Consider the following 12,087-nt stretch of genomic DNA (forward strand, 5'->3'; position numbering starts at 1 on the left):
TACCCTGCACACAGATCCAGGGGCACGTGCCCCCGCCGAGCTCCCCGCCCGCAGCCGGCCGGCGCCTCCCCGCGGCCCCGCAGGTGTGGGGGGGCACGTGCCCCCGGTGCCAGCCACGCGGAGCCGCACCCGGGACCTCCCAGGAGGCAGGTGCTGCCACAACCAAGTGACACTTCCCGGGAAGCGCCAGGAGGCACAGGGGAAGCTGCGGGTCTCCAGAGCGCTCCTGGGGAAGTGCTGTGCTCAGGTAAACGTGGCCATTGTCCCCTCGGAATAACTAGGAACAACGGCCACAAACCGAGAGGCAGCAGGTTGCGGTGAGAATTTCTTTAGGGCAGAGTCTGGAACTGGCTCCAGGGGAGGCGGTGCACCCCCCTGCCCTGGGGTGGGCAAGAGGAGGCTGCACAAGCACCTGGCTGGGGCCGTCTCCCCCCAGCGCTCTCCCCTGCCGGACAAGCAGTCAGACTCGGTGATCTGTTGACTCAATGGTCTCGGACTCAATGGGTCCGACGTGATGATCTCCCTCCTGACCCAAACAGCCATGAATCTCTGAACTGTGGGTCAAACCACAGGCCCCCTGCCCAGTCTCCTGTGTTCCCGTGGCAGAGAGGGTCTGGGTTTTTCCCTCACTCTTCCACCTTCACTTGCAGCCTCCAGCATTTAAGGTCTGATATGGAGGCTGTGCCCTTCATGCCCCCACTCAGTAGCTACTGATGCCCCTTTCCTCCTCCAGGGATTTGTCCCCTCCATTTGTGATGGGGCACAGCATGGGTGACAGTCTGTGCAAGACCCTCACTATGCTGAATGTCCTGCTCTGAGCAATCTGGCTAACATCAGTGCTCTGCCACGCTCTTTGGAAAGTCATCAGGAGTGGAGCTAATTGCCCCTTTGTTTCATATGGGCACACTGGGGAGGAGGAGGGGATTGAGAAACCTTGTCCTTTGCGCAGCCTGGGTGAGGATGGTGAGACCGGCAGCACTAGTGCTTCCAAAGAGTTCTGCTGTGGCCCTGTTGCACTATCCAGAGGAAACGTTGTACCATGCAAAGGCTGGTCCATGCTATGGGCTCCTGCCTAGTAGAACTGGGGAGCTGTGGGACCCCTTGTGCTGCTCCAGACACTAATACTTCCTGCAGTACCCCTTGCCCCCGTGTTTTCTGCACCATCCCATGTTTCAGGCTGTGCTAACGGCCCATTTAATTCTATAGAAAGTGTAGGAGTTCTCCTGTCTTCTCAAAAGCAAACCAAAAAATGTTTTAAAATACACGTATTTCATTAATAGAGAAAAAAAATCACCAGTATTGGCAAATCAACTGAGCAACTTTGCTGTGAAGCAGGTAAAAGAAAAGACACATATGCTTACATGTTCTGCTAGCATTCGTGTTTGTGGAAGTGCTGTTTTAAAGTGGCTAAGAAACAACTGAACATGTGTAAAGAGTTCAAAAGTGGATAGTGAAGAAGGGGATGGGGACTAATGGCATTCATTGCTTATAACAGATCCTGAAGGACATTTTTCCACATGTCCTGCAGTGATCAATGCTGTGATACACAGTCAGTCTGCACAGTTTGACATTTTCTGCTTACTCAGAGAGGCCCCAGGCTGAATCGGGAGGGTGATTGACCTGCTCCTCACCTTACAGAAGGGGGTCTGTTTTACTCAAGGTTGAGGTCATTGTCAGGGCAATCTACATAAACTAAATTTGTTGCTGCCTTTACTGGAGTGCCTGTGAATTGGAGATCCTGGTTCCTAGTGTGGTTATCCCCTCACCTCAAAAATGACATGAAATTTGAAGTAAAGAGAAACAAAACATAAAAACCTGCGAGTGCTTTGAATGCAATGAAACTAAGCTATGAAAAAATATGGATGATGCTATTTATTTCTCACGCACAAAAAATAACTAAAAAAGTCATTAGCATATTTAGAATCGCATGTAATTGAAATCAGACAAAAATGTGCAATTTCAAAGCCTGATATTTTTTCTGAGAAGCATACATCTGAAATAACAGTATCCAGTTTCTTCATTTGTTTTCAGAATTATTTCAAAGGTTACATCAACAGCCACCTTTTTTGTATATTCCTGGACAATAAAGAGTAAAGCGTTCTTGCTGCAACTTGTACAACACCGTAGTGATTAAACAGAATGTTACAATGTTCAACATAACACTGATTTTTCATTACACAGCATTTTTATTAGAGAACCTTAAAATGTTGAGTTTTCCAGCCACTGCTTTATGTCGATGTTAATGACCCTGGCATTTTGGCAACCTCTGGTTATTTTTTTTTTAATGATCTTTATTTTTCTTCACTATTGGGACATGCTACATATTGGCTGAGCCCTCCTATTACAGAGTGGATACCATGTATGAAATAAGGAAAAGAGAGTGAGCACAGAAAGCCATCCTTATTCAGTTACTCCCTAAGGAGCGGTCAGTGTGGTGGAGCAGGAGCCAAGCAAGAAGGAAGCAATCTGAAGATCCAGTTACGTCTCACCAAGTGCTTCTCCACATGCACTTTAACGCTCAGTAGCTTATTTTACTGCATATTAAAGCAGCACATAAAAACCGTGCTATTATGTTAATGTGCAATAAAATAGGCTATTGCGCATTAAGTGTCACTAAAAAGTGTGCGCTTTCACTCCTGCACATTAGGGCAGCCTAATGCGCATTCATTTAGTACCTCACACTGGAGGTAGTAAATTTAATGCGCGTGAGGAAAAGCATATTAATGCGCGTGTGGATGCCACATCCTGTTGTTCCTGCTCTGCTGAGGAATTCCATTCCAGCTAATGGGAGTGAAGATTTCTAGATCAGCATCTTAATGCAGTAGCAGCATCTTCAGCTGCATTTTCACATTTTTCTGAAGTGTAACATAGTCTGAGATATTTTTGGAGCTGAACGATCACATATACAATTTGTTAATGCCAGTTAAATGTACCTCTTAGTATGCCTACTCATGAGCTTAACTACAGTACAACTACAAACATTTTTCATAGCCAATTGTTTTGCAATGATCTTTCATTAGTTCTTTCAACTATATGAAGTGTCTTTTAATCCAGCAGTCTTGAATCTTTTGGCAGGCAAAATGCTGATTGTAGACAGTGAGAAGGAAGATTTCAGAATCTGGACTTTTAAGTACTAAGGTCAAAATGCATGCACACAAATCAGGATTAGAATCACTGTTCTAATCAAGGCATTACATTGAATTGTGTTATTTATTCTGGAAGACTTCATTCCTAAATCTGACTTGCTCCAGCTAACATTAACAGCACTTTGTGAAGCCTGCCTTGTAGATTAAGAAAATCCTTCATGGGGGAGGGTTTGCTGAAAACACAGTACCCCCTAGAGGTTGAAAAGATGAAAGAATTTAATAGCATCTGCAGTGCAAATAGATTTCTGCCTTTTAGATTCTTAATCTTCCCCTCATTTTCAAGAAATATATTTTGTCTTTAAAAGATTTTTTTTAAATGTAAGGGGTCTCCACTTTTTTGGGATATTGTACATTATGGGGGGTTGTTGGTATCTCTTTTTAAACATGTTTTTTTTGTCTTCATATTTTTATGTAAAATGCAGTAACACTTTTAAATGGAAAAATTGCAGCATAAAAATTCAGGAGGGACAGGTGTTGTGCCTAATAATTAACTGAAAAGTCATAACATGAGATCTATTTTTAAAGATTTTTGTTTTTGAAATATACGATGAGAAACTAAAACAAGAATAGAAGAATAATTTCAGGGTTATAGACCCTCATTTCTAACATTTTATGATGTCAGGGAAACATTCTGATATACTGAGATTATACTGAAATATATGTGTATTTATATATACATGTATAAATGTATATTATGTATATATATCTGTAATTTAGTGTGTGAGTGCATATTTAATTTCAGTGTGTATGTATCTGTGTGTGTTTCCCTGCCCCTCAGAGTACTAGGACCTCCTCCTGCTACCAGTGAAATCAGTTAACAAATTCCCACCAACTTCATATCCTACCTGTGCGTTAGGACATGTGCCTGGGAAAGGAGCCACTTGTGACAGTGCACTTGTTTCTAGCTGTGGCTGACAGGTGACCTAAGTTAAATCAACTTGAGAACTGGTCTAATGTATGCCTATGGACCTGTGTGGCCCAAAGCAGAGTAAAGCAACAACATTTTGAAGCAACTTTTGGACATCCCCTGCTTAGTTGTACGCTCTGCAGTTGTAGTGAGGGGTCTGGATCCTTATCCATACTTTTTGCAGATAATACCTGTCACGTGATTGGCTCCTCTTCACTGCCTGCTGGATCAACTGTACCCACACCTGGAACTAGGTATTCCTCACTAGTCCTTCCCAGATAGAGTAACATTAGCCTTGTTTGTCGTTCTTTTATTTCTCAGGTCTATCAATCACTGGAATTATGGCAGGCATAAATCTGACCCAACGTACTTCTTAATAAAGAATTCTGAAAACATGTAATGGATTTGTGGTTGCTGATGTTGTGAAAATAATTTTATGTGTTCCACCAGGATATTGTGTGTAAATTATATTTCTTGGTCCATTTTCAATTAATACCCTAGCTGGCATGCACAATAAAGACTGTCTACCTGATTAATAAAACTGTCTAAATATATCATCTTGCCTAAAAACTGCAGGTCCAGTTCAGAAATAGCCAACCGAATGTGAAAATATGGGGGAATCGTTTTTCATTTCTATGATGCCACTAAAATTGTCAAGGATTATTTATAACATTTTCAGTGTCTAATCTTTCAAGCATCTGTTTCAGGAAAGCTAGCACTTATTAACTGCATGAAGAGGCCTGTAAATCCCAAAGGGAGTGAACCAAAACATCTTTTTCAGTGTTTCAAACTACAACACTTGCGAGCACATAATTATCTTTCTATTTGAAGTTCATGCTTCTGTAGTAGTTCCATGCCTTCCAAGTGTAAATAATTGCCTTGGGGATCACTGTAAAGCATGTGTTGGTTTTAGCATTTGATTTCCCCTCTTATAATCATAAGAAAAATAATGAACTGTAGTTCTGTAGTCAAAGCATGTCTTCAGCTGTACAGTAATAGACAAACCTTTGCCTTTCACTTCCAAAGCTAAGCAGGTTAATGAAGACACCAATTTTCTCTGCAAAATAAAGTCCTGACTTCAGTGGATGCTGCAGTGATGAGCATGAGCTATCCACGATACAATAGGCTAACAGGCTAAAAATTAATATTGTGATTATACCCAGAATCCCAACTCAAGATTGGAGTCCTACTTTGCTAGCTGCCAAACCAATACATAAAAAGATGGATAGAGGAACTATTAGGGCAAGAACAATGGGACAAACACCTGTTCTTAAATGGTAACTATAGTGTCCACATATAGTAAACAGGCGTATGCCTTGCTGCCTGGAATCTGGATTCAGTTTCAGCTGATTCACCCACATCCAATTCCCAACTGCAGCCAGGCACTAGGAAAGGACTGAGACTGTGGGACCAGGGTCAGAAGAGAAGGAGAGGTAGAATTGGGTGTCATCAGTATTCTGGTTGCACTTCAGTCCAAATCTCTTCCAGTGGCCACATATACACATTGAAGGGAGCGGAGGAGAGGCTACACGATGGAGCCCAGGGGGACTAGCGGGGACTCCTCACCCCTGCTGCTTACAGGGCACGTATACATGTGCATTAATGCACTGTAGTCACTGCACATTTAAGATTAGTACCTGTAATAACAGGTACTAACTGAATGCACACTAACCAGCACTACTGTGCAGTAGCACTGAAACGCTCCTTTTTATTTATGATAGTGTGCAATAGACTAATTCTACTGCACATTAGCACTCAGAGTAGGAAGTCAGGATCAAAAAGCTGCCATTGACTAGGCAGCTGAGCAAGAACCTGCTGCCAAGTAACAAGCAACCAGGGAAAATCACAAGGAGTTAAAGTGCAGCAGGGGACAGAGCAATGACTGCAGGTCAGGGTTTAAGCTGCAACACCTGAGAGCAGGCGGAGTATTGGGCATGTGACCTGAAAGGGTGGAGCCCCACCCTACTAAAAGCCTGGCTTGTGAGCCAGAGGTCTGGCCCTGACTTTTGCTGAAAGTACAATTTCTGTTGACCTGGGCTGCAACAGAAGGGAGCACAGGCAGCACATTGGTACCTGGGAAAGCTGCAAGAGCCAGAAGCTACAGGGTAACGGTTGCTGGGACCCAGAGCAACCCCCAGGAGGGGGTTTATGTTTGGATAATGGCTGGCACAGTACTGGAGAACTGGATGTGACTGGTGGAGGTGGTATGGAGGCCACAGGTAAGAATGCCTGGAAAGCACCCTGCAGTAAAAGAGGTTGAAGCCTAAACTGAGTCCCTCCAGAATCTGGGAACAGTGGTCTGCTCCACATGGGGCTAAAGCTGAATGGGGCAGCTACAGGGGCACCACCAGAAGTTATCCTCTCAGGACCTAAGCATAGGTGTGTCCCCACAAGTGGGATTGTGCATTTCCCTGAGGACAAATAGCAGCAGCACATATTTGCTGTTACTTGTCCCCGGGGAATGTCTGCACGTGCACTCTAGTGGCCAGCAAATTGCCCCAGGTTGGATAGGGGAGGCTGAGGCCAGCACCTGAGCTGCCCCAGCAGTACTACCTGGGGTGCGGAGGGCCTCCTGGAGCTGCAATGACACTGATCTAGGCACATGAAGCCTGACTGACAGCCAGAGCATAGCTATGTCAAGCTAGGCTCCAGTTTTGGGCAGTGCACCCTGCAGCCAAATGTACACTTTTTTTCTGCTGCCATTTTTTTTTGACACTGGGATTTTCAGTGTCAAAAAAACCCATGCTGCACTGCAAATTATTGGTGCAGCAAATTCCTGCATGTGCGGCGTGTGCAGTTTGTGGCGTCAGAAATGTGCACTTGTCTGGACACACTCCACTTGTCCACCACCACCCTCTAGGACCTCGTCCCTGGAAAAGAGCAGAAACAATTTGGAACCCTCCCACAAATCCACACAAGGACATGTAAACACTTTAGCAGCATCTCATGGTCCACTGCTTCAAAGGCCTCTGAAAGAACAAGTAAGATGAGCAGAGCACAATTTCGTGTCACTCTCCAGGTAAAAAGCATCAACCAGGGCCATGAGCACAGCATCTGTGCTATATTCCTGGGCAAAACTCAAACTGACCGAGGTCTAGAAAACTAATGGCATCCAGATGTGTCTGGTGCTGCTGGGCAATTACTTGTTCAATGGCCTTCCCCCAGTGTGGGGGGAAGTAGAAGACAGGGTGACAACTGGATGGGGAGTTGGCATCAAGTGGTGGCATCTTGAGCAGGGCCTGGACAATTGCAGACTTGAGTGCCCAGCATCCTACCCTCCTGAAGAGATGTGCTGACACCCCCTGCTAACAGTAGTTTTGGTCTCCCCCAGCTGGCTTTAACAACCCAGGACAGGCATAAGTCCAGTTCACAGCTGGTCACCCTCATCCCTCCAAGCACATCCTCTGCATCAGAGGGTGATAGCAAATAAAAATGATCCATATAAACAGGACAAGAATGGGCTTTCTCAACCTCAAACTGACTCTGCAGCAGAAGTGGTGGTTCCCCAAACATTCAAGATACAGACAATTTTGTCTGCAGACTTGTCACAGTGGACTGGAGAATACTCAGTTTCTAGGCAGATAGAGGTGGGGGGAACAAGGCCATTTGCCTCCCAGAACAATTCTGCTGGATAGTTCTTTGCAGATACAATGGCTTTGCCATTGCCACACCACAGTCTTTTTGAGAGAGAAATTTCTGCTGCAGTCAGTCTGCTTTGACACGTCAGGAGCCACTTGTTCTCCAGCCACTTACCTTCCCACTTAAGCTGCCCCAGTTTCCCCCATGGAGCAGGGGGACCTGTGCTGCAGCAGCCATGGGAGTGGACACTTGGGTGCCACTGCGTTGATGGCAAGGTTAGCGTGCAATTGCACAGATCAACCAGGCCATCAACAGAGTAGCCTTCCAGGCCAGTGGGAATGTCCCCAGGCTTCTGGAATCTCTCTGGCTCCACGAGTTTCTAGCAGGGCAGACCAGCCCATCTGGTTCTTCACCTCAATAGGAACAAAGATGGAGATCTGTGCTTCTAGGACAGTGTTTCCCAAATTGTTGTGCCCTGCATGCTGGATGGCTCCAATCCCACCACATGGAGCCGGAGCCAGTCAATGGGCATGATCCTGCTGTGTGGGGCCAGATCTGGTGCATGGGCCCAATCCCATTGTACAGGGCTGGCACAGCTGGGGCTCAAATCTTCCATGCAGAGACACAGTGGCTGGGGCCTGGTCCTGCTACACAGTGCCTAGAAACTTGGTGGCTGGGGACTGGTGGCAGTGTTAATTGCCACAGATCCCTAACTGCCAAATTTATGGACCCATGGGGAGCCTCTGGAGCAAATAACATGGCTCCATGGGCTGGATCTGGTACTGGTAAAGTGTCATTTTTTGGATCATGCTGTTGCTGCTCTTGAGGCACGCTAGTGTGCTGTGGCACACCCTTTGAAAGTCACTGCTTTATGAGGTAGTGGCCTGACCATGACAGAGATTTCTTGACACCATTCTAGATAATCAGAGCCCCTGTATCCAAGCAGATACAAAACATTACGTCTAGCATGTGTCCTGCTTCATGGGTTAGCCCAGTCTTTGTGTGGGATAGTTCCATGGTGGATGTGGATGCCAAGAAGTCCCTAAAGAACTGAAGCCATGAAGAGTCAGCCTCAGCATGGATGTTGAAATCACCCAAGACAATAAATCTGGACATCCTCAACACCACCTCCAAGACCAGCTTAAGTAATTTAATCAAGGAATCTGCTATGCAGTGGGACTGTTGGGGATTCTGCTGGTAACAATCTATCCTCAATACCAAGCACAAGGTAGACATGCTTCATGCTGTACAACTTTGGCACTGGACACCTTGTTTGGGCTGGGTTTTCCTTGAAGACCACTGCCACTCCATGTGCCTGTCCTGAGCTGATGCTGTACTGAGTATCTAGTTGGAACCATTTGGGCAACTGCTGGCTCAGGTCTCATCCATCCAGGTCTCCCAGTGGTATATTGTGCCAGGGACTATAGAAAGTGGTATGCCTTAACCACACTAGCCTCATGGGCTGTTTTTGGCTCTGATTTGATGTCATATGACCCACTGGAAAAAAAATCATAGCCAGCAGGAGCTGATACCTAGCTCTTAATATTTAGGTTGGAAAATAAAAGGATGGTTCTTAAAGGACAAATTTTGATTTATACCCTTTGTCTTTTTTTTTTCCTTAAAGAAAGATGCTCATTTTATGACTGCATTAATAAGGTACTATGAAAGTTGTGTGTGTTAAAATCTATAATTAGAAAACTGTAGCAAGGAAAAACTGGGTTAAACATTATGGAAAACTAGACATCAAATAAGATGCGTTTGACATATGCAAAAACAAAATCACTACATTTATGTTCACAAAAAAAGCAGGTGGTATAGGAGTGTGTGTTTGATTTTTGGATGCCAGCTTGAAAATGTAGCTTTACCTTGTTAACATGGATTTAATACAGGAAATAGCTGAGCTTCAGTTAGACAGGTATGTTTTGCATGTAATTAGGGGCTGAAAAAGGCAACTGTACCATTGAATTGTGACTCACCCCATTCTACGTAAACCATCAAGGATATGGCATGTGAACCTTGTGCCTCCTTGTTGCAGTAAAGAAGACATTTTCCAGAATATTGTATCAGTGCCAAAAATACAGCCAGGCAAAACGGACAAACAGTCTGAAATGCTTCAGTGCTTGCAAAGTGCACAAAAAGAGGAGGAAATTTGCAACGACTGATTGACCAACCATAACCTGGGCCATGAGTGGAAATAAGATGAGTAGGCCTCCAGGGTATTGGAGTACTCCAACTATTTGTCAGAAATTATTCAAACCAAAAATTGCATTGATTTTGTAACTTAATTGCTGATGTGATACAGATGTCAGTTCTGCAGCAAATAAAAACTATGATTACCACTTGACAAATACTGTACTTTGAAACTGTATGGATGAGGTCGCTTGTGTATGTGAAGAAGACATGAGGACTTTTAGGTGAAATAATAACTATCCTCATACTCTTGGGGAAATACTGTCATAATCAGCACTGCACACTATGCCAGGGGTTGGCAACCTATATAGCTTGTGGGCCAGATGTGGCCCACAAAGGTCTGATTCAGTAGGGAGGAGAAGGGAGCTACCAATTTATAGGGACCACAGAAAAGCCTCTTGCTCTGTGCTTACTGCCAAATGTATTGGTCCCTATTGGGGTTTGCCATGCTTTTCAGGGACACCTGATAAGTGGAGGGGAGCACACAGTGGCAGGTCATAAATGGTTGCTGGTGCCTTTATTAGACAATGGTGTGACAGGGTGCTTAGGGTGCCTATCACTTTAAAAAAAGAGGCTGCTTGGCCAATTAGAGTCACCTGACCAGAACAGGGTGGGGCTTGAGGCATATAAACCCAGAACCTGAGCTGGTTGGGAAGTCTAACCCTGGGTGCCAGAGAGAGAGGAGCTCCTGGGCAGCAGGGCTGAGTAACATTTGAGCTGGGGGAAGCAACACTGGAGGTCGTGGAAGGGACTAAGGGGTGGAGGAGATTCCAACAGGCCCAGGAGAGGGTCAGAGGCCTGGGAACACGGCTGGAGCCCAGAGAGCTAAGAGGGGAAGAGCCTGGGGCAGAGTCAGATCCCATAGCGGGACAGAGCCAGAGGGCCCAAAGGGCAGAGTGTGGGGCCAGGGCCTGAGCCCAGAGGGAAGGCAGAGTGTCAGCAGAGCCAGAGAGCCCAGAGGTCAGTACCTCAGGAGGGGCAAGTGTCAGCAGGGACAGGGAGCCCAAAGGTCCATGCTGAAGTGGTTTTTATGGGTGCCATGACCACTCCTGGAGCAGAATCCTGCTACAAATGGGTTAGGCACTGATTCTGTTGCTTTCTTAAGCTGTGCCCCCACTCTGATCCCCACTAGAGGAATGGAAATGTTTCCAGCCAACAAACTATGCCTTCTTGGGACTAAGGAGCTAGCTGTCAGCTAGAGTAAATCTGTACATCTCTGTTGAGAGGGAGTGTTACATCACCAGGCAATCTTGACCCATGAAGTGCAGTAGCTATCAGCACCTACTGTCACTCCCCAGCACTAGAGAGAAATCTTGCTGTGCTGGTTGCAAATGTAGTGAGAAGGACAGCAGCATCCTGCTGTGTTTTGCTGTCAGCAAAACAGGCAGTGTCAGATAAGAACCAACTTTTTATGTAGTAAGCATTTATGAATCATTCTTACTATTGTTTTCACAGGACATGGGTGGCTATGCTGTGGTCTGAGGCAGAAAATAGTGTACATAAGTTGATAGTAAAATGTCACAGACATTTAATTTACTTTTAAATACCTTTACAATTTGAATAAAGCATTCCCATATTCCTTTATTTTTCGTGCAAGCTTATTTTACTTATACAAATGTAACAATATACAGTACCATTTCCTGCCCCTGAAGTAGGCCTGTGCAAAGCAGCAGTGATTCGATCTGGTGATTCAAATCACTGTCCTGAATCAATTCGGCTGCTGCCAAATCTCCGAATCACCCAGGGCTATCCCTTGCTTGCTGTCCTAGCCCGGCAATGGCTGCTCCGCCTGCCCCAGCTCCCGGCTTTTTGAAAAAATAAAGCCCAACTCAGCAGGTGCTGATAGGCGGGGGCGGGGGTGATCCCCACTGCCCCATGCTGCATGAGGGCTCTCCACAAGCCCCCTGCCCCGACAACCCTGCCATGGCTGCCTAGCCTGCCCCAGTTCCAGCCCTTTAAGAAATTAAAAAACCAAGAAAAACCCCAGTCACAGCTCTTGCTGGTGGGGGACAATCCCCGCTGCCCTGTGCTGCATGGGGGGCTCAGCACAAACCCCCCAAAACCCTGAGTCAACTGCAGTAGCGATGAGTCCCAGGATTTTTCTCTCTTTTTTTCCTTAAAGGTCCAGAGCTGGGGCGGGGGGTGCAAGGTGGGGTTTGGGGGGGTTGTGCAGAGCCCCTCATGCAGTGTGGGGCAGTGGGCAACAGGGATTGCCCCCCCACCTGGCAGCGCCCAATGAGTGGGGGCTTTTTTTTTAAAGCACCG

This window comes from Crocodylus porosus, unplaced genomic scaffold, assembly GCF_001723895.1.
Source record: "Crocodylus porosus isolate Cpor-Errol unplaced genomic scaffold, CroPor_comp1, whole genome shotgun sequence".
NCBI classification, from domain to species: domain Eukaryota; kingdom Metazoa; phylum Chordata; order Crocodylia; family Crocodylidae; genus Crocodylus; species Crocodylus porosus.